The sequence below is a fragment of the Columba livia genome, chromosome 21 (assembly GCF_036013475.1).
Source record: "Columba livia isolate bColLiv1 breed racing homer chromosome 21, bColLiv1.pat.W.v2, whole genome shotgun sequence".
Classification (NCBI taxonomy): Eukaryota; Metazoa; Chordata; class Aves; order Columbiformes; family Columbidae; genus Columba; species Columba livia.
Genome location: NC_088622.1, coordinates 4,715,412 through 4,734,413, shown reverse-complemented (window position 1 = coordinate 4,734,413; position 19,002 = coordinate 4,715,412). Strand labels below are relative to the sequence as shown.

Here is a 19,002-nt window from a genome sequence, read left to right as displayed (position 1 = left end):
GTGCGCATCACCCCACGCCGGGGAAAAGCGGCGGAAAAGGGAGCAGAGCTGACCTGTTCATGTTCCCCACAGCATCGTCCTGCTCCTCTGGCTTCTTCCACCCCAGGGGACAGGACCACAATCAAACCGGGTACCCACAGGTTTTACGGATGCTCTGCACCCCATTTCCCCCCGGCCAGACAACATCTACCATGGGGACTCTACCAGGAGTTGCCCAGCAGAAGTAAGTGACCTTCTCCCAGCCTCTCATTGCTCTCAGGAACTTAACAGCTCAACATTTATCTTAACTCAGCAGAGATGTGATGGGGATAAAGGAACCATCTCCCGGAGCACCAGCACCGGCGTTTCCAACCCGTCGCTGCTGAGCTTTAAATTGCATCTTTTATCGTCTTCTTGCACTTCTGCTGTAACAGGGCATCCAAAGCAATTAAATCCAACCTATTTTTTTCCTACTTTTATTCCTTGAAGTGGAGCTTTCTTGTGTGGGGCAGAGATTACGGGGTTTGGACTGGATTTTGATTCGCATTCATTTTCCATTAAGGACTCAATCTCCTCTTCCTCAAATGAAGCCTCCTACGAGTTCCACAAACTTGACAAACAGAAATTGGAAAGCATTTTAAAGGAAAACAAATAGAAACCGGTGCTTGCAGAATTTTTGCAATAAAAGCCCTAGAAACACAGATAGCATTTTAAGGGACTTGAATGGGAGTAACATCTTATCAGAGCGAGCAGGATGTTAATGTTTGCAGGAAAGTTATCGCTGCTCATTATTCATCCTCCTTTTTTGTGTTAGAAACAGTTGGGAAACCCATCACCGGCTGAGCTCCTGGGCTTCTCGGCAGAAAACTCCCCACATACAAGGACCAAGGGCTCCTGCCCCTTTGTGGGCAGCGGGGTTTGGTTTGGGGTCTTTACCCCATGACCCCATGCATCAGGGAGAGGAGCACCCCAATATGTTTGAGGGACGCACCGCTCCTGATGCTGCATTTCCCCTGCTCTCTTGCAGGTGCAATCTTCACCTTATGAGCCAAAACCCCCTTCCAAACCACCACTTTTGCATTAACGTTCCTCTGAGCACAAACTCAGCCTTTTTACCCGAGCCCGCGGGTCTGATTGACGGGGTTGTCCTTGGTCATCCCTGCAGCAGGCTGACAACAGCGCACTAAATGACTGTTTCCCCAAAAGGAGCCAAAACCAATGCCAGGATGGCAACGGGCACAGGGAAAAGCAGAAGGGAGAGAGTCTTTTTGTCCCTTTTTTTCCAGAAAGGCTCAAGGAAACACAGGCAGGAAATTAAACCTGCTTGCACACTTTTCAATTATGGAGTAGTAGCATCCAAAACCAAAGAGAACTCCCAGTAACTTTGCATGAAAAATACAGGCATGAAGCATTTCAATCACTTCTACAACACACAACCAGCAGGAACTGGGAGCAAACCAGCCTTTTCCAGCACTTCTTCTCCTCCATTTCACCCCCCTGATTGTAACATGGTGCAATATGCTGCATTTTCTCTTTTTGCTCCAAAAGCTGATATGATGCTGAACTCAAGGGCTGTGCAAGGGCACTGAGTACACACCGCACAAACCAGCTGAAAAATGCACCTATTTCCCATGCAAACTTCCATTTCCTAGAGGAATTTGAGCTTTTTGAATTATAGCACCTTCTCCCAGCAAACAGGCCCTTCTGAAGGGCTCAAGACACTGCAGGGACGCGCTTTTTAAACCCATTCATTATGCAAATGGCTCATTTATTGCTGCTGCGCTGAAAGCAAGAATCCCAGGCACGCAAATACAAATAAGCAGGGGGGGAGCGGCGGCGAGCAAGGGCGCGATGGCATCTGCTGACAGGGGCAATCGCAGCACAGACCTGGCAGGTGGCGGCTTACGCTGCAATTCCAAACCACAGGTTGAAATGGGTTTCCAACCAACATCAGTGACTCTGCAGGACCACACGACACCTCCGGCGAGCTGGAAATCGCACATCGCATCCTGCCATAACCTTATTTATCCCCAAGCTTTACTCGTGACAAGATGCCTGAGCTGAGCACGGCTGAAATTCAATAATTCGGGGTCACCGGGCGCTTGTGTATGGATATAAAGGAGAGAGCCGAGGCGGGACGGGGTTACAGGAGATTTCATCAGTGGGGTTGTAACAGTGCCAGAACCGCAAAGCTTTCACAAAAACCTTAATAAACGCCCCGGTGCTGGGTGGGAATGAGTGCTAATTAGCATCTGATAAAGATTCTGAGAGAGAATGTGGCTGGGAAAAAGAGACAAAACTCAAAATTAGCTATGCAGGCGGGAAACTTTAGGCAGGACTATCCTGGGAACAGCCGGCCTCCACATTTCTCTTCTCACAGTGCCTGGAAGCACAAGGAGAGTCGCGTGTAAGAGGCTCCGTGGCCAAGGATGAGCCTTTGTCCTCCAGGAACTGAATCATGTACAAACATTTCTGAAACTCGGCGCCTTCCAGCTACTGAATCTAATTCAGGTCCAAGTCCTGGAAATGACCTGGCACGGGGTATCGGTGCACATTACAGCCATGGGAAATAATAAGGAATTTAAAAAGCAAAACAGAAGCATTGAGCTGAGTATTAAAGAACCTTTCAAGTTCAAACATGGGGGGGAAAATAATGCGATATCAAGTCAGTCCAATGTCAGCACTCAAGGTCAAACCGAAAAATAAATCTCTACAGATTTGCCTTTTAAAAGCTACTGTTAGTACCAGTATGTTAATATCATTAACACAGAATCATTATGTAAATTCTGGCTTTTCAGCCTGGTCGGGGTTGTTTTAACGGAGGAGCAAAGCAGAAGCGGCTCGTGCTCTGACGCGGCGACGCACAGAGCGCAACCCCACAGCACGTTTAGCACTCGCGGCCTCCCCCTGCAAACAGGATTTGCTCATTTTTACATCCGCCTGTATCCTCAAACACCATCAGTGAAGTTCCAGCTCAAACTGTGAAGTCTCGTTGCCACTTTTGCTGCCAAACGACCGAGAGATCCCAGCAGGATCTGGTGGAGCGTTCACGAACAAGCAGATCAATTGCCAAGACAGAAAGGTCCTGATACACAAGCACCCGACAACAATCGGGCGATCAGTCATTATGCGTCTGTTATTCAAAGTCCCGGAGCTGGCACAACACCCACATCAACCCATGCGACGACAAATATTGCTGAATGTTTCCTGCCTCAAAACCAGCCAAGCTCAGCACTTTCAAACCTGGCAATTGAAAAGCATAAATTTACCTGGGCCTGTAGTTTCACAGCAATAGCTGTATTACATTAAAAGGTTTATATAACGGAGAGACTGTTCCTCGCTTCAAACAAGAACATAAGAAATAACGTACGTGCAACAATACCCCAACTGACTTGGCGTTTCAATAAGCATTCACGCGCATGGTCCTGCACAGATGAAGGACAAGTGCTATGGGCTGAACGGGCGCCATTCAGTACAGCTAATTAGCTGTATAAGCATATGCAAGATCGGGACCTAAATTTGTTCTGTGCCTCCTGGGACACTGATAACTCCTTTTTCTTCTTGTTGCGCAATGTCGATAGATAGCGCAAGTCTAAGGCAGCGCTATAACCTCTACTGTCATACGGCATTTCTCTTGCAAAGACATTAAGGTCGGGAAACAGCAGCTCAGGTGAAAAAAGAGTCTTGTCCGTGATCTTATCGCAGGTTATTGTCAGAGCTGGGAGCAGGACTCATCTCTCCCGAGCTGCCACAAACCGATGCAAACACCCCGCTGTACATAACACCACTGAAATATTTGCTGTGAAAAGACAGCGCGACGTTCAGATAATGGGTCTGATTATCAGAAGCTGCATCCAGTGAGACAAGGCTCTAATTTCACTCATCTAAAACACATATCGCTGCAACCGAGGGTGAAGTCTGTTATTACAGGCTTGATCCCATGACTTTTATTTGCACCGCGGAGCTTTGGCACAATTTTCTCGTCTGGCTGATCCCTTTGTGGTAGAGATGAAGAAGGGGAATGTGGGGCGTAGCACTAGAGGAAATTAAACTGGCACCAAAATATGGGTGACCACCACTAGATCCCTCTGCAATGTGGCTTTTGCACAGGGCAGAGGTGGAGGTTTTGTGATGAAGCTGCCCGTATCTTGCAAAAAAACAACCCCAAGGAGAGTGCTTTGGATTAAGTGGTGTTTGCAAAGAGCTCTGCAGGTCCTCACACACACAAGGAAAGGGAACGACCGACAAGGTCTCGATCCCATCCCAGCTGGAATTGCTGGCAAAGCTCCCACAGGCTGTGGGAATGCGGCTCCAGGGGTGCGGAGTGGGGGAAAACAGGGGCTAAAAGGGCTCAGCTCCCCTTCCCACACCAGCCAAAACCCCAAATCCGAGACGTTCTAAAGAAAATGATGTCCAGTTCATGTCTCTCCTACAACATTTGTCCCATTCCTATGTACTTTGGCTGATATTCATTAAAGGAAAAAGAAACACGACTGAAACAGGCGGTAACTGGACTAAGTTCTTGCTACATTTTATTCCTTCCTTAATCTAAACATATAGTCATAAGAGTAAGGTATTTGCTATAAGGAAATGAGCTGTCAAGTGATTTACGGTCTCGCCCTGTCTCAACAGCTCCAAGTCTTCTCCAAGACCTATTTTTAGCGAGCTGTAAATCGGAGGCAATAAGGGACAGGGTGGGAGCCAGGAGCTGAGAACTGTATAGAGCAAATTCATGTACTTGTCCATTATCCTAATGCACCTATAACTGCCATGTCAAGGCACCATATGGACAATCACAGTCAATGTTATACTATCTTTACTGATTCAAGTTGCTTTCTTGCATGATATCAGCCTGTGCAGCCACCGATTCTGGGTTGGTTGGTTGGCGTTTTTTGCGTTTTGTTTTAATAATGGCCAAAACAACTCATTGCCCATATGTACGAGGAACCCCCATGGTGTATGGATGCTACACAAGACCCAAATTAGCTGGAATAAGCAGAGGCTTTTTTCCAAGACAGCTCAAATGGAAACCTACACCTTCCACCCATTTCTCTTTCAATCATCTAGCTCCCCATCGACTATAAACTCCAATAGAAGCAGTTGCCTTATTCACGTTTTATTGGTCATTCCAGCCAAAATGATTCTAATAATTCCCTTCAACAAGCACTAAAGCCCTAGATTGCAGAAACTTTTCTTTCCAGCATCTTCACTTGCAAATGATTACAATAATTATTCTAACTCCCATATAGCACTTTCTATACAAGAGCTTTAACAATGGAAAGTTATTACCAGAGCTTTAACAATAGAAAGTTATTACCAGCGTCCTTATTTGTGAGAACAAGGCGCAGAAAGATCAAATGAATTGCAGAAGATCATTCAACGACTCGCTGGCAACACCGGGAACAGAATTGTAATGTCCTGACCCTCCATCCAGCCCCCATTTGGACAAGGAAAAGAAAAGTCCTCCTTGAAGCACGTATAAAAAGGGAGAGGTTTGCCTTAAAAAGTGCTGAAAATGAGCTTTTTCAAGAGGTGCGGTAGTGGCAAACGTCCTTATCAGGTTACGTGAAGTCTGATAAAATTCTGAAAGAGATTAAATGACATTACTGATTGCTGCATAGTGGGGAAATGGATAGAGATAGATAAAGATAACTCTTCCCGCTCCTTCGTTTCTCTTCTTCCCTTTGTTTTTTTTGGCCCCTGAACTCTCAGAAGTGATATGTCCAAAATCACTGGTGAATTTCGACCATCTTGGCCAACGCCATTTGCTCAGAAGCACCAAACACACTAAGTCTCCATGAAGCTCTCCCCTCTCAGAAGTATTTCAATAAGACAATTTATTTAGGAGAAAGAACAGACCTTGATCAGCAGAAGGACCATGGAGAAACAGAGCCTTTATACAACACCACATCCTGATACCAAACACGATGAAATCCTCCGAGGCGACTATTAAGGAGATTGCCCAGCGGAAAGGAAATTCAGCAAACCAGATTATCTCTAACAGGCTTATCCACTGGAAAAAATCATCAGAGCAACGATGAGATGGTTTTGAGAGACAATGAATGAAAGGTAGGGGAGAGGAGAGATTGTAACAGGGTGACAAAGAGTGAGGATCCATAAAATACAGATTGTCACGGCCGATCAGACGTAAGGACATTACACAGCCCATCGTACGGCTGGGAGAGGAAAGGGGCGTCAAGATGTTCACAGAGCCTTGTGTCTATGGCTTTGCTGGGGCATTACGGCTTTTATCTTGTTTAATACAGTAAGAAGAAGAACTCCCCTGTTAGTTCGGTTGACAGCCATGAACTGGATCAAACGAGCGTTTCCAGCAGCAGCAATGAATCCTTCCTTGCAGTCACATCCACAGCTACGTCCCGCAGCAGAAGGAACCGTCTTCTCCAACTGAGATCCCAAATGTTTAAATCAATGGCAAACCTCCAACAAACTAAAAATGGGTGAAGGAATTAAAGCTCATGGGATGGTCTTGGACTGGAAAAGATGAGAGACAGTTAAACTCTTCCCACTGCCGCAGAGTTCCTGGAGGAAACAGCCCCTTGAGCTGGGCCATGACGGCTCTATGCTCTATGTTGTATCGTTGCTGAGCTAACAGGGCTTTTTCTTACAGGGTAATTCTGTGTTATTTCCAACCCAGACTCCTCTTAAATCTCTGACCTTAAGCCAGAGCTCAACAGCAGCCAAGACAGGCAGCCCTAAATCTTTATGTTCCCCTCCCTTGCCTTGAATGTACCCCGTGTGCTCCTCAGCAGGGGAATTGGGCAGAAAAACCAAGGAAAAACAAACCCCAATGTGGAAAGGATGAGAGGTCCTGGCATGGGGAGATGTCCCTGCCGTTAGCTCTGGCTGCAGATGGGACAAGCAGGGACAGACAGATTAAGGGATTTGCCTGAGCTAATGACATGGACATCTTTCCAGTGACTTCACTAGGCTTTGGACCAAATTCTGTACAAAGAGCTGCACTCAAGAGCTATCAAGGAGCTTAAGTCATTAGCATTTTTTAAGTACTTTTAGATCCTTGAATGAAAGGGACTATCAAAGTGCAAAGTAATTTTATTAATGATAACAGTCTAAGAGAGGCAAGTTGGATCCTTCGGTCTAAAGCCTGAACGGTTTTGTAACACGAAAGCACCACAAAGTCGTAAGAGACATTAAAACTTCCTTTCAAAGACTTCTACTAGACACCAGTTTTTGACAATTCCCTTTAACTCGACAAAAATTGTGATGGTAATTTTTACATTTCCATGCAGCAGCATGGACCCAAAGCCACTCAGGGAAAGCAAGAGGGTGAAGAACTTAGAGCAGCCACTGGTGTAGGCAGAATCGATGTGCCTGGTATGTCGTGTCAGGACACCGACCGCAGGGGACCCGCACAGCCCCACATTCCTCCCGCCGTCCTGGGAAGCAGAAAATAAAGCTATCGCGGGCGTCGCGCATGCCATCCTCCAAAATGATACAGAGGAACGGTACCCGGGCAGTGCGGGAAGACAGAAGGCAAGAAGCCTGGCATGACCACAGGTTGGCCTTGCGCTCGCTTATTTTTCTTCTTCAAAATAAAATCTCAAGCCTATAAAAACATTGGCAGCAGGCGCCGGAAGATGCAGAGTGTACTCTTCTATCGTTTCGCTGGTGGAATAGGCTTCATCCTGTTTCCTCTGGCCCCAGATCAAGCAAGACTCTTCACAGGAATTTTCCATTATCCTGTGGCAAACATACCAGGGCAATCCGGCCGCTTAACTGACTTACACTCTGACCTCCCCTCTTCGGCGGCGGCGAGATCATGCATAAAGCACAAGCAATTTCTTGCACAACGCCCCGATTCCAACGCCGAGGAAGAGGGGCTGGAAATCCCGGGCTGCTTTACAGGACCACGATGGGGTGATGGAGATGACACTGGTCTCCTCTGCTCCACCTCTGTCCATCTCGCAGACCCTCCTGTCTCCCACTCCCAGCTGCTGAGCTCCTAATTAATTTCCCCAGCCCAACAGACTCGAAACCAGGGTAGCATGGAAAGCTTCAGCATCACTCTTCTGCTTTGGTAAACGCTTTTCTTTCACTGCTTTTACACTTGTCTGTGAACTCATCTCCAGAGCCCATACAACCATCCCACTACAGTTGGATTACTACGCGAAAGACACAGCGAGCACCCAATTTACCCCAAGTAACTCAAGGGAGAACATCCCAAAGACTTCAACTCCCATCCTCAGGCTCTGCAAACCCTACAACACCTTTGCGGATACATCAGAGACCACCAATTAACACAGGTGCCCTTGAGCCACCAAGGATCAGGAACCCGCTTTGCATCGCGGGGCGGTGCGAGCGGTTTGCCCAAGGCGTGTTCACGGCGCCGATAACCGCACAGAGCTTACCCCGGCTTTCCCTTTGCCACAGTTATTTGCTCAAGAAAAATGTTCGGTATCTCCTCATCCCTGCTCATTTCCGATGTGGTTTCTACTTTCCCCGGGGTCACAGGCAGTGACAGTCGTCCCCGAGGCTTATTTGTGTTTGGAGCCATCTGCTAAAGCAGGGAGGGTTGAAACAGCCTACAATAAAAACGAGCCACTGAAGAGCACTGTGGTTTCCTTGGTAGGGGCGACCAAGTGCCAAAAAAATGTGTTTTACTCCCTTCTTCCCAGAGATCTGGTCTTGAATAGTGTGATGGCTCAGCTCCAACAACATAATCTCTTCTAGCAGCATGGCTCATATCATCTTGGAGAAGGCAGAAGGCTGCAGCTCCAAAAACACGCGCTTCATTACGCTGCAGCGCATCAACTGTTCCACTCGGTCTGGTTTGCAGGGGACGGGGAACGCCGGGATGTCTCACCCCACTGATATCTGCACTTGAGTTCTGAGTCCCCACTCTCCCCCCTCGGCCACCACACCCTTCGTTAAGCAGTCTGCAAACGAATTTTAAAAGCCTTAATCCTGCAAACAGCTTCTGCATCACCAATCGAGCACAGCTCTGCTGTCGGCATCGCACGAAGGGGAGAGAAACCAGCCCCCAGTGCGGGGCACAAAGCCCACATTGTCCTGCCCTGCAATTAAAAAAACAGCAAGGCCAAGCCTTTCTAATTGTGAAGGGGCAAAGCTTTTCTAGGGCATATCCAGCAAACAGCGGGTTCATACGCTGCAATGTGCAAGATGTTGCTTGCGCACCCCAAAACCTCATTGGGGGTAAGGAGCCTTGCGGTACCTGATGCTGCACGTGCAAATAGAGATGCTGCTGCCCAGGGGGTTGCAATTTCAATATACCAGCCCCCGCTCACACTCGCTGGGCATTTAACGTAATGAGTTTTACAGGGGAAATGAGATCCAGAGCTTTTCAAAGCCTCTTTGCAATTTGTGGGCACCTTCCTCCCACCGTAAGGGAAGAAGTTGTTGGGAATGCCATGAAACAAGCGCCATATCACCTCTTTGAAACTAAAATATCAAGGGACCACGTCACGTCTTCAAATATTAATCTGTACTTACCAACTAATCAGCACGGACAAAAATAACTCATCTAATTATCAGAACACTACCACTTAAATAATGAATTATATGCCTTATTAAAAAGTATAATAGATCAGAGGACGTGAGGCAATTGCAATTAGTAAAACAAGAAACACTGAAAAAAAACCCAAAACTCTACAAGTGTCATCTGAACTGTATAAATTTATCTTGCAAAATAGTGGCTCGTCTCTTCTGACACATCAAATGGCAGGAACATTTGAAGCTTGCTGCAATTTGATGAATACAACTCACCTTAAAATGGATAAATACTCCCTTGTTTGTGCTGCTTTCCCCCTCACCCCCAGCCCATCTTTCCTGCCCACAAATCCCTTTGACATGCAAAAAACCCCTTTTTAATTGCAAAACATATTAAAACTACAAGAACTCTAACACACTGGGTGTCTTTGAGATGGCAAAATAGCACCTGCGCAATGGTAACCCATCTTTAAAACAACATCCTTCTTCCCACCAAGAGGAAATATAGTGAGCTAGAGAAACTGTTCTTCATTCTTCAACAGCCTTTTAATAACCTGAGCGCTAACTCAGTGTCCAAAATATATTTGATTTAGCCCAACCCCAAATAATTAATAACGTTCCTTGCCAATTTCCCCCTTCCGACAACCGACACTAAGTTTGATGTTGGATGAAGAGGCTTTTGGTTAAATTCCCCTTGTGCTCAACACACTGTAACTCACTCTCAGGTTTGCTGAGTTTTTATTCCGTACCATCCACAGGTGCATTTACACACAAAGCACATTTGGTTTCTTTAACGAACTGAATACACCAGTTCTAGCCTGCTCCACTTTTTAAAAAAGAGGCTTTCCCCCCAAAAAAACGTGTTAATGCTTTTGCACAAAAATATTTGCTGTCTGAGCTCACTTTTAGGGGAGAGTTTCAGCTGGAGACAATTAGGGAAGGTCAGGAATTCAACCCAAAAAGCGGAGGGGAGGATTTGGATTGGAGCGTGGGGCTGTGCACACCGAACCCATGGAACCGCCTGGGCACTGCGTGTCTCGTGTAGGAATGTTTGGTTGTGTAGATCTAAGAGAAACTAGTCAGCCCCAACTTCTGAGATTTTGCATCGTGCTAGAAAACAAGTATTTCAATCCAAACTAAAAAAGTACGTCCTCCCGCCCACTTGCAGCTCAGACTACACATCATGTGCACTAATGCCTGGGAACGAGAGAAAGCGACTGGAAATGAAGTGAAGTACAAGCCAAGGTGAAGCCAAGTTGTTTGTTTTCATTACTAAAACCCACAGAAAAGAAACGCAAAACACGAGACAGCCCAATGCCAACGGTGAAAATCACACTCGGGCCGAGGATTTTCCGAGGGTAAATGTTTGTTTTCATCCCGGTGCACTTAGGTCAGCTTGAATTTATGTTAATACCATCAGCGGAGCAGCGCCAAAGTGCTCACGCTTGACAACCTGTAGGTTGGTTTTTAAAACAATATATTAATTTGTCCCCTTGGGCATGAATACCCAGCGCTCCTCCTTCCCCATTGCACCAGTATATACCAGTACGAGCCCACAACACTGATTTTGGCTACAATCGGTGGAGACTGCAGACAGCTCAACACTTCCATTTGTTCTAAGCATCATCTAAGCACCAAATCCCCATTCTTCACGTTTTTGTCTGCTATTGTGAGCACAGTAGCGTTTCCATGCCCGTTTCTCACATCACTGCGGTCTCTCCATGCTAAATCTCTGTCCTGCCTGGCGCTCATAACACCAACTTAATCATCGGTTGAGAATTTAATTAATGTGTTGTTTCTCCCTTCAACCAGATCATTAATAGAGTTGATAAATCAAATGTGCCATTGTACTCTGTAACACTGGATTTGTGATATTCCCCAGAGGACCGGGACACGGAGACCGAGGGATGAAATTCATTGAGACACAAATACAGCGTCCCCATCAGTGGCAGTGGGATGCGATCACGCTGCGGTGATGGGAGCATTATGTAAGGGAACGTTGTGCTCTGGCCTGCGCGGCAGAAATGCTGCAAGACCAATCCAGAAAAACATAAAAACTGGCTGGCAATTCATTTCGTACATCACTCCTCATTCTCCTTCCATTTGTGCTGCCAGAGCAGTAACATTTACTTCTGTTTTGCTCAGCTAGAAACCGATACCAACGGGGCAGTATTTATTTATTTTAAATGGAGGATGGAGACTCAACATGGGGAATTCTCCATTTGGCATCTTCAAGATGTGTTAGGGGGTTTTGCCCTCACGTTATGACAATGAAGCCAATCCCTTGTCCACACTGGTGCCTTCCCATTGCTGCCCCACCTGCACCACAACCCCTGGGCTGAGCAAAACCATTGGGAGGTTGTGATGGAAACCAAAGACCAAAGCAACGTATAGAGCCTGTGCCAACTTTGGACCAGCTTGGCTAAACCATACAACACACAACAGCAAGGCTTAGACGCTGGGTGTCCACCACTGCAATATCTGCAATCTCACCACCCATCGGCACAGTCAACCAGTTACTCAGTGCGTCAGGTTTTGCACGGCCGCTGGCCAGAAAGGAGCCATCAGAAATCATCTTAAAGAAAACCCAAACAACATAACACAATGACAGCAAAAAAAAAAAACACCTTATCTGTGTGCAATCTCATGGCTCAGCATTTATTTCTGCATTTCCTTCAAGTTAGTGCTGAGCAACCTGGCTGGTTGACAGAACTTCCCACCACTTGGAACAGCAGCAATGCAGAAAAGCTCCCGTGGTGAACAGATCTGAAAGGCAAAGCATGAAGAGGCTCTGAAGCCAGAACCACCATCACGCGGAGGATCAACCCAAAACCACAAGGGTCGTGGATGTGTATCCTGACCTTGAAAGATGCGAGAAGATCTCAGTGGACGCTGTGGGACACCAAGACTTGACAGAGATGCCTCCCCAGGTGGGTCATGGAGACGCGTTGGGCAACGAGTAGTGCTGGGAACACTCTTGAGGAACCAACTCTGCTTACAGACACCTCCAGACGTCATTTGACGCAGGCACGACAGCCTTTACCAAACGCAACCCATAATTAAGCCGAAGCGGTGCCTCAGCAGCCAAGGTGATGTTATGGGTGGGATCATCTCACCTGCTGCCCCAGCATTCATCTCCTCCTGGGATGTCTAAAATATCTGGGAAGAAAGTCCCTCTGGAGGTACCGACAACCAGCCCGGACAAGACCTGGACCTGTTGGAGGGCTCAGCTCGGGCGTGACGAGTCTCAGCACGGGAGCCCGGCCAAGGTTCAAGTGCTTCGCAATTAACTTTCACAACAAACCAAAGCCTCAAGAGCTTTTCATCTCCAAATAAGTAGGAGATGTGGGTCCACGCCAGGGTTTTTTTGCTCTGGTTTCTCGGCGCTGATAAAGACCTGGCTGCCTTTTGTCTGTTTGCGAACGCATCCACACAGCAAGCTGCCTTCATTTCCGTAGCAGGTTAACAAAGAAAGGGCCGGTGTAGCTGTGCAACAGGTTAAAACACGGGGAACATTTGCTTAGCAGTTCAACCTCATGCAAATAAGCTTAAAGGAAATGCTGAAGATGAAAATTCCAGCACAGGTACCACCCACAGCAAAAATCTCCTGGTTGTACTGCTGTTCTTCACCATAAAATCAATTTAAAATATTTAAAAAAAAAAAAAAATATATATATATATAAACATTATTTCATCAGAAAGTAGCTAATCTTCTCTGCTAGCCATCATTTATAAGAGGTGAAATAACTAACAAAGCAAGTTGGTGCTTGCCTGAATAAACAGGCAGGGAGGAACCTCCCGTGTGCAGATCCCAGCGGGCAGGATAACGCACCGAAAGCGGCTCCTCATTAGGATTCTTCACGCAGCACCCGTCACCCAGACAGACACCGTCCTCGTGTTCACGGAGTTCAGCGCCCGAGCAGCCCCTCGTCGTGATAGTACTTTTAATAACACCAGGAACAACAGCTCGCCTGGGAACACCCCGACTTCCCCGCACGTCCCTCGGTGTGAAACGGAGATGCCCACAGCAGCACACACATACACAGTCTGCGGCTTCACCCAGCAAAGTTTTGGCTCAAATTCAGAAAGAACTGGCTCTATATCGCCCAGGACAATATTTACTCAGCTCGAGCGTGAGCGCATTGATAAAATACAGTGTTTTGCGTAGTACTTGTATTAGGATTTATGGGATCTGTTCTGCTCTGGACAGGCTCCTGGAACTCCACTGGTATCAATGCGGGCATGCAGAGGCACAAATGGACTTTCTGGTGCTGTGTACATACTGAAAAAGGCCCTGGTCCCATGCCTGCAAAAGCCAAAGGGCAAGGGGATGGGTTACAGGTGGGCAGCTGACATCCTCCTGGATTTAATTCAAGCCTCAGCTGTAGCATCTCTGGTACCCTACACCTCCCTCCACCCTTGTTCCCTAATAGACTGGAATAAAGACAAATCTTTGTGTTTTTATCCTACACTAATTCAAAGTTCTGTGTTGTTTTATTTTTCCTTACCTTTTTTTTAACCCCTTTTCAACAAAACTTTTTGGTTGTGTCAATTACCAACTTAATACTGCTCTCCTAACAACATATATACAGATTTACAATGAGATCAGAGCAGCTCTGCTAATCAGGGATAAACCTAGTATACTATAGAGGGTTATACCTTTATATTAGTCTTTCTTGTTGGTCTAATTAATGGTATTACCCTCTGAACTGTGCACACACGCTTACAGAAATTCAAGATACGCTGAAAACATGCCCCAAAAGAAGCAGAGTATGTTTGATAACTTGCTGCAGGTTATCTCCAGCACTGGGTCCATTCGTGCCATCCACTTGTAGCCAGCAACACCCAACTCACCTCCTCACTCAAGACACTTGGTTTGATGAGTGTCTTTGAACATTGATATAAAAACCAGCATGAATAAAATCAGCTTCAAAGCACCACTCCAGTTTTCCCACTTCCCCTCTCCTCACCAGATTGTCACAAAGATATCGACACGCATTTGCTGATTCAAGCGCAAGAAAGATGCAAAACGCCCCTGCAAGATAACCTTGTACTTGCATTGGCAGTAACGACCAAAAATGAATTAGCAAATGAGCTACTTCACAAAAACTGTTAGTTAAGCAAAATATCTCCCGAATTTGGAGTCTTTATGTACAGCTGCAACTAAAAGGAACCAGAATAAATCACAGCAAGTCTTCAAGGCTCGGATAATTTTCCTTTTTGAAGAGAACCCAAAAGCTCAGCTGTTCCCAGCTCTGAATACACTGGAGGATCCAACACTGGCATTATTGAAGGTATCCGAGTATGAAGCACCCGGCCTAAGATGACACTGGACATGAGCTCCTGCAGCAGGCGACCCACCAACCCAACGAGGGCAGGCGACCCACCAACCCAACGGCCAAAGCCCCTTATTATGCACATCCTGACCAAAGGGCAGGTCCCTGCAACCACGCAGGCACGAAAATACCTCCCCATGGCCTTTCAGCCCCATGGGCTTGGCTCGGGCTGTGGCAAAGAACTGCGTCAGGTCACTAACATTGTCACAGAGCTGGTAACCATCTCTGGAAGGCACCAAGGTGGGGAAAAGAACCTTGAAAATTATGGGAAATGAATGTTAGGAGCTGCACTAAATGCCATGAGACCAAGAACCAGCTGTATAACCACATTAATAATGGCTTCAGCCCTGCAGTTCTAGACCCAAATGCCGCTCCCGAAGCCACCCACAAAGGGCCTCTCACTAATGAGGATTTACTTGGTTTCTCCCTGTGCAAATGTGACCCTGCAAAGCCAGGTTTGACTAAACCTCGTGCTGAGGTCAAAGGTGTGTGTGCTGCCACCATGCTATCGACAGGCTGTCACCGCCGCACCAGCCGGCTCTGCTCATTTGATATTATCTGATCCTTTCATGCTGCCGACAAGCGGAGTTCACCCATTATCTGCATACGGGATTTTAATCCTGCAAGGGTGATCAATACCATGTTATTGTTGGACTAATTAACTGGCAGAGCTCTCGTGGCTTTTTGATGCCTTCTACCCCCCACAACATAAAACATATATAGAATAATCACAGCCACAGACCCAGATTTAGCAGTGGGTTATTTCCAGGAGCTATGGACCTTCTGATGCGCATCAGTCCAACCCCGCAGAGCAGGGAGCACTACAGTCCACAAACCACAACAGCATCAAATAAACCTCAGCCCAAGGTAATATGGTTCCATTTAAATGAAAAAATAAAAGAATCCTTAAGGAATCTACAAGGTACTCAAAGCTATTTAGTAAAGTGCTTTCCATTAATCTTGCCATACATGTAATGCTGAATCAAAGATGTTCTGCTGCCGTAGAGCAAATGTGCCCATCAGAGGAATTATGCCCCAAATCAAACCGGTCCCTAATGAATGCACTCGGAAAGCACAGTGATAGGCAGGGTGTGGAAGATGTGTTAAATGAGATCATTTACCAAAATACCCTGGAAATGATGCATGTCCAAAGAGGAACAGCACATAAAACCTCTGCAGAGGTGGCGAAAATGCAAAGCGCCTTCTGAAAATGCAAAGTGCTTTCCGAAAGTGCAAAGTGCTTTCCGAAGCTTTGCTCTCCCTGAAGGCAACAATAAATTGTACTCGGTGCCGTACGTAGAGCAACCCGGGCAGCTGCGGGTGACCTTTGTGGGTGCCACACACTTCGTCCCGGGGACGACGGCCACTACAGACCTTTACACGACCCTGGCAAAACTTCCACAGCTTGCAAGCAGCTCCTGGGAGCTCAAGTCCCAAAGCCACCAATGACACGGGCACAAGAACATGGGCAAGGAGAGCGAGCGACAGCTCGGAATCCCTGTTCCAGTATTCCCCATTAGCCCCATTCGGTCCCTCTGAGTATGGCACGTTCAGCAGCTCCTACACCACCGGGGGACATCCCCAGGAGATGCTGGGGACCCGCTCATGTCCCCTCTGTCCCCACCACCGCCTCTCCCAGCAGCTCAACAACCCACCAAAAGCATCGTGTTCAAAAGCATCACATCTCCAGGGCTTTGCAAGAATCCACTCCCATGCCAACACTCAACAACCGCCCGTGTACCTCATAATTAATAAAGCTCGAAGCGTTTCTGCTTACACTACAACACACTGCTCCAAAATACGCCTTTGTGGCATTAAATACAGCCCTTTGCGTTAAATAGGTGGCTCTTCTACTGTTTCTCAGACCCACGCCACCAGTAGCTTTGTATTTTGATGGATTTTCCCACAGGAGCTGTGCAGCTTCAGCCCCACCAGCTCCTGCTGCTTTGCATGGAAATGCAGCAATTCCCTTAATCTGGCCTCTAACCCCAAAATATCAGTTTTGGACCCCTCTGTACTACGAACAGAAATAATTCCGGAAAGCAGAGCTCATTTGAGGAAAACCCCGCGCAGCTTTAAAACGAGCTGTTCCCAAGGATGACAACAATCTCTGCAAATTCCATTACAGGTTTCAAATGTACGGGGAGCGCACAGCGTCTCCACCTTTCATGGTTCCCCCCCTCCTGCCTGAGCCATCACTTCAGTGCAAAAGAAATAATGACAGATTTGGGCAAAGCCATTTAACAATACCAGATACATTATGCAGGATATAAAAGATCAAGGAATTAACGTTAAGAATCTGCAGGTGGATAAAACAACAGGTTTTGCCTGAGTAGATAATGCAATAATTGACAAACATAAAAGCAAATAATTGGGTGTATTTAAGGCTATGAAAAACAATGCTGAACACATAGAAAGACGGAATATTTTGCTGTTGCAGGGTGAAGAACATTCTCTGTGCACTCAGTGACATTGTCCAGCTCTAACAGAGCAATCGATGCCCAACCAATCACTCCTCTTCCCCGCACCCTCAAACAGGAGTCATTCCATCACGGCACCAAGTGGAAAACTGGTCCCCAAGGTCTTCTCCAGCAACATCCTTGCGCCCAGACCCCCAGCAACAGGTTGTGATGGTCATGCCAAAAAACACCATGCCCCCCTGGCTTTCAAAACGCAGCTGCACGTGGAGCTTTTCCTACCGAAAATCTCAATAGTCCACTCAAAGCTTTACAGCAGCCCTTTAGGTTTCTTCTACGATGTTCTTTTTCCCCTCCTGCAACTTAAGAGAGCGTCTAGACCATCTAAATAGAGACATCAAAGGTAAGTTCCTCAGATCTGTTCCTCAAATCAATTTGCTTTGCTTTCCAGCTAACGCAGCACATCTCCCTGGAAAACAGGCAAACGCTTCCCGTGCTTGTGCGCCTGCAGCAAATTTCGACCTGCAAGAGTATCTTACAGCCATCAGAAATATCCTGAAAGAAAAGAATCCCACTTGATGATGGGAGGGCAGACTGCTCAAACCAGCCCGGGCAGCAACAGCAGAACCTTACAAAGACCTCTTAACACATCCCGAAAGGGTACGGAACGCTCCCGTGCGCCCCTAAACTACAACACACCAAACTAAGCATTTTAGGATATTCTGCTGTTAAAAGGGAGCGATTAGGGCAACTAGCCAGCTGCATGAACACAGTGCTGACCTTGTGTCATCTTTCCTGCCACAAACTACTTCTCCACAGCAACGTCAGCTCACCGGGTTTGATTGCTGTTGCAAAAACGAGTCATGGGAAAACATGGCGATAGGCATCAGTACAGCATCGCGCTCACCCGCTTTCTTTACATCACATGTCACACACATGTTCACACCAAATACTATCTTTTTCACCCCAATGTGTGCTCTCCTCATGAGGGAGGAGGTGATGGAGAGGCTTGGGATTCTCCTCCAGATGCCACCCAGCGAAGCAGGACAATAAAGCAGAGGTGGTCCAGGAGAGGAGCGCATCCCTGGGGACGGCTGCAGCAAAGGCTGTGACACACCAGGTAACCCCAAAGGTTCAGCCTGTAAAACTTTAATTTAGAGGGAGAAGTGTCAAGAAAAGATCCAAGGCAGAACAACCCCGTAAGGACCAAGGAGGGTGAGAAATAGATTTATGGATGCTCTCAGAAAAGATGCTGCTTCCAAAAAAAGTTTGTGGAAGCAGCAAGAGGCACAGGCGAGTTTCCAAGCCCGGACCGCACCACATCACTCAGCCCCTTTTCCTTCTTCAACGATGAGGCTGATCCTCTCCCAAGCCCTGAGTCTCCTGGGTGCCCAAAGGAGATCCATGATGCTCCACTCGTCTTTCCATGGGCATCTTTGCTCCTTTCCCATCATCCGAGCGATCCAAAAGCAAAGTCCAGCCATGGTCCTGTGTGTACTTAAAATCTGCGGCTGACCACACATCGGCAAAGCAAAACTCGAGAGCTTTTTCCATTTCCCAGGGCAAACGCAGCCCTGCCCGCTGCAGCTATCGCAGGCGTCAGAAATCCTAATGAAAAAAGCCCATTTCCCATCAAGTATGCCACATAAAAGCAGCTCTCTGCTGCAGCTCATCTTCCACACTCAGAAGTGGAGGTCTTTGCAATTTAGCAATTTTCAGACACAGACACATCACTTCATCAGGTAGGACAAAAAGAACACCAGAAACCTGCCCCAAAAGCCACC

At 47.0% G+C, this 19,002-nt stretch overlaps 1 protein-coding gene across 1 annotated transcript in view; it reads right to left on the bottom strand.

The window, feature by feature from the left end:
• Positions 1-19,002, bottom strand: part of KAZN (kazrin, periplakin interacting protein) — a 190,023-nt gene that overhangs the window by 54,261 nt on the left and 116,760 nt on the right. The gene's annotated exons all lie outside the window — the stretch shown is intronic.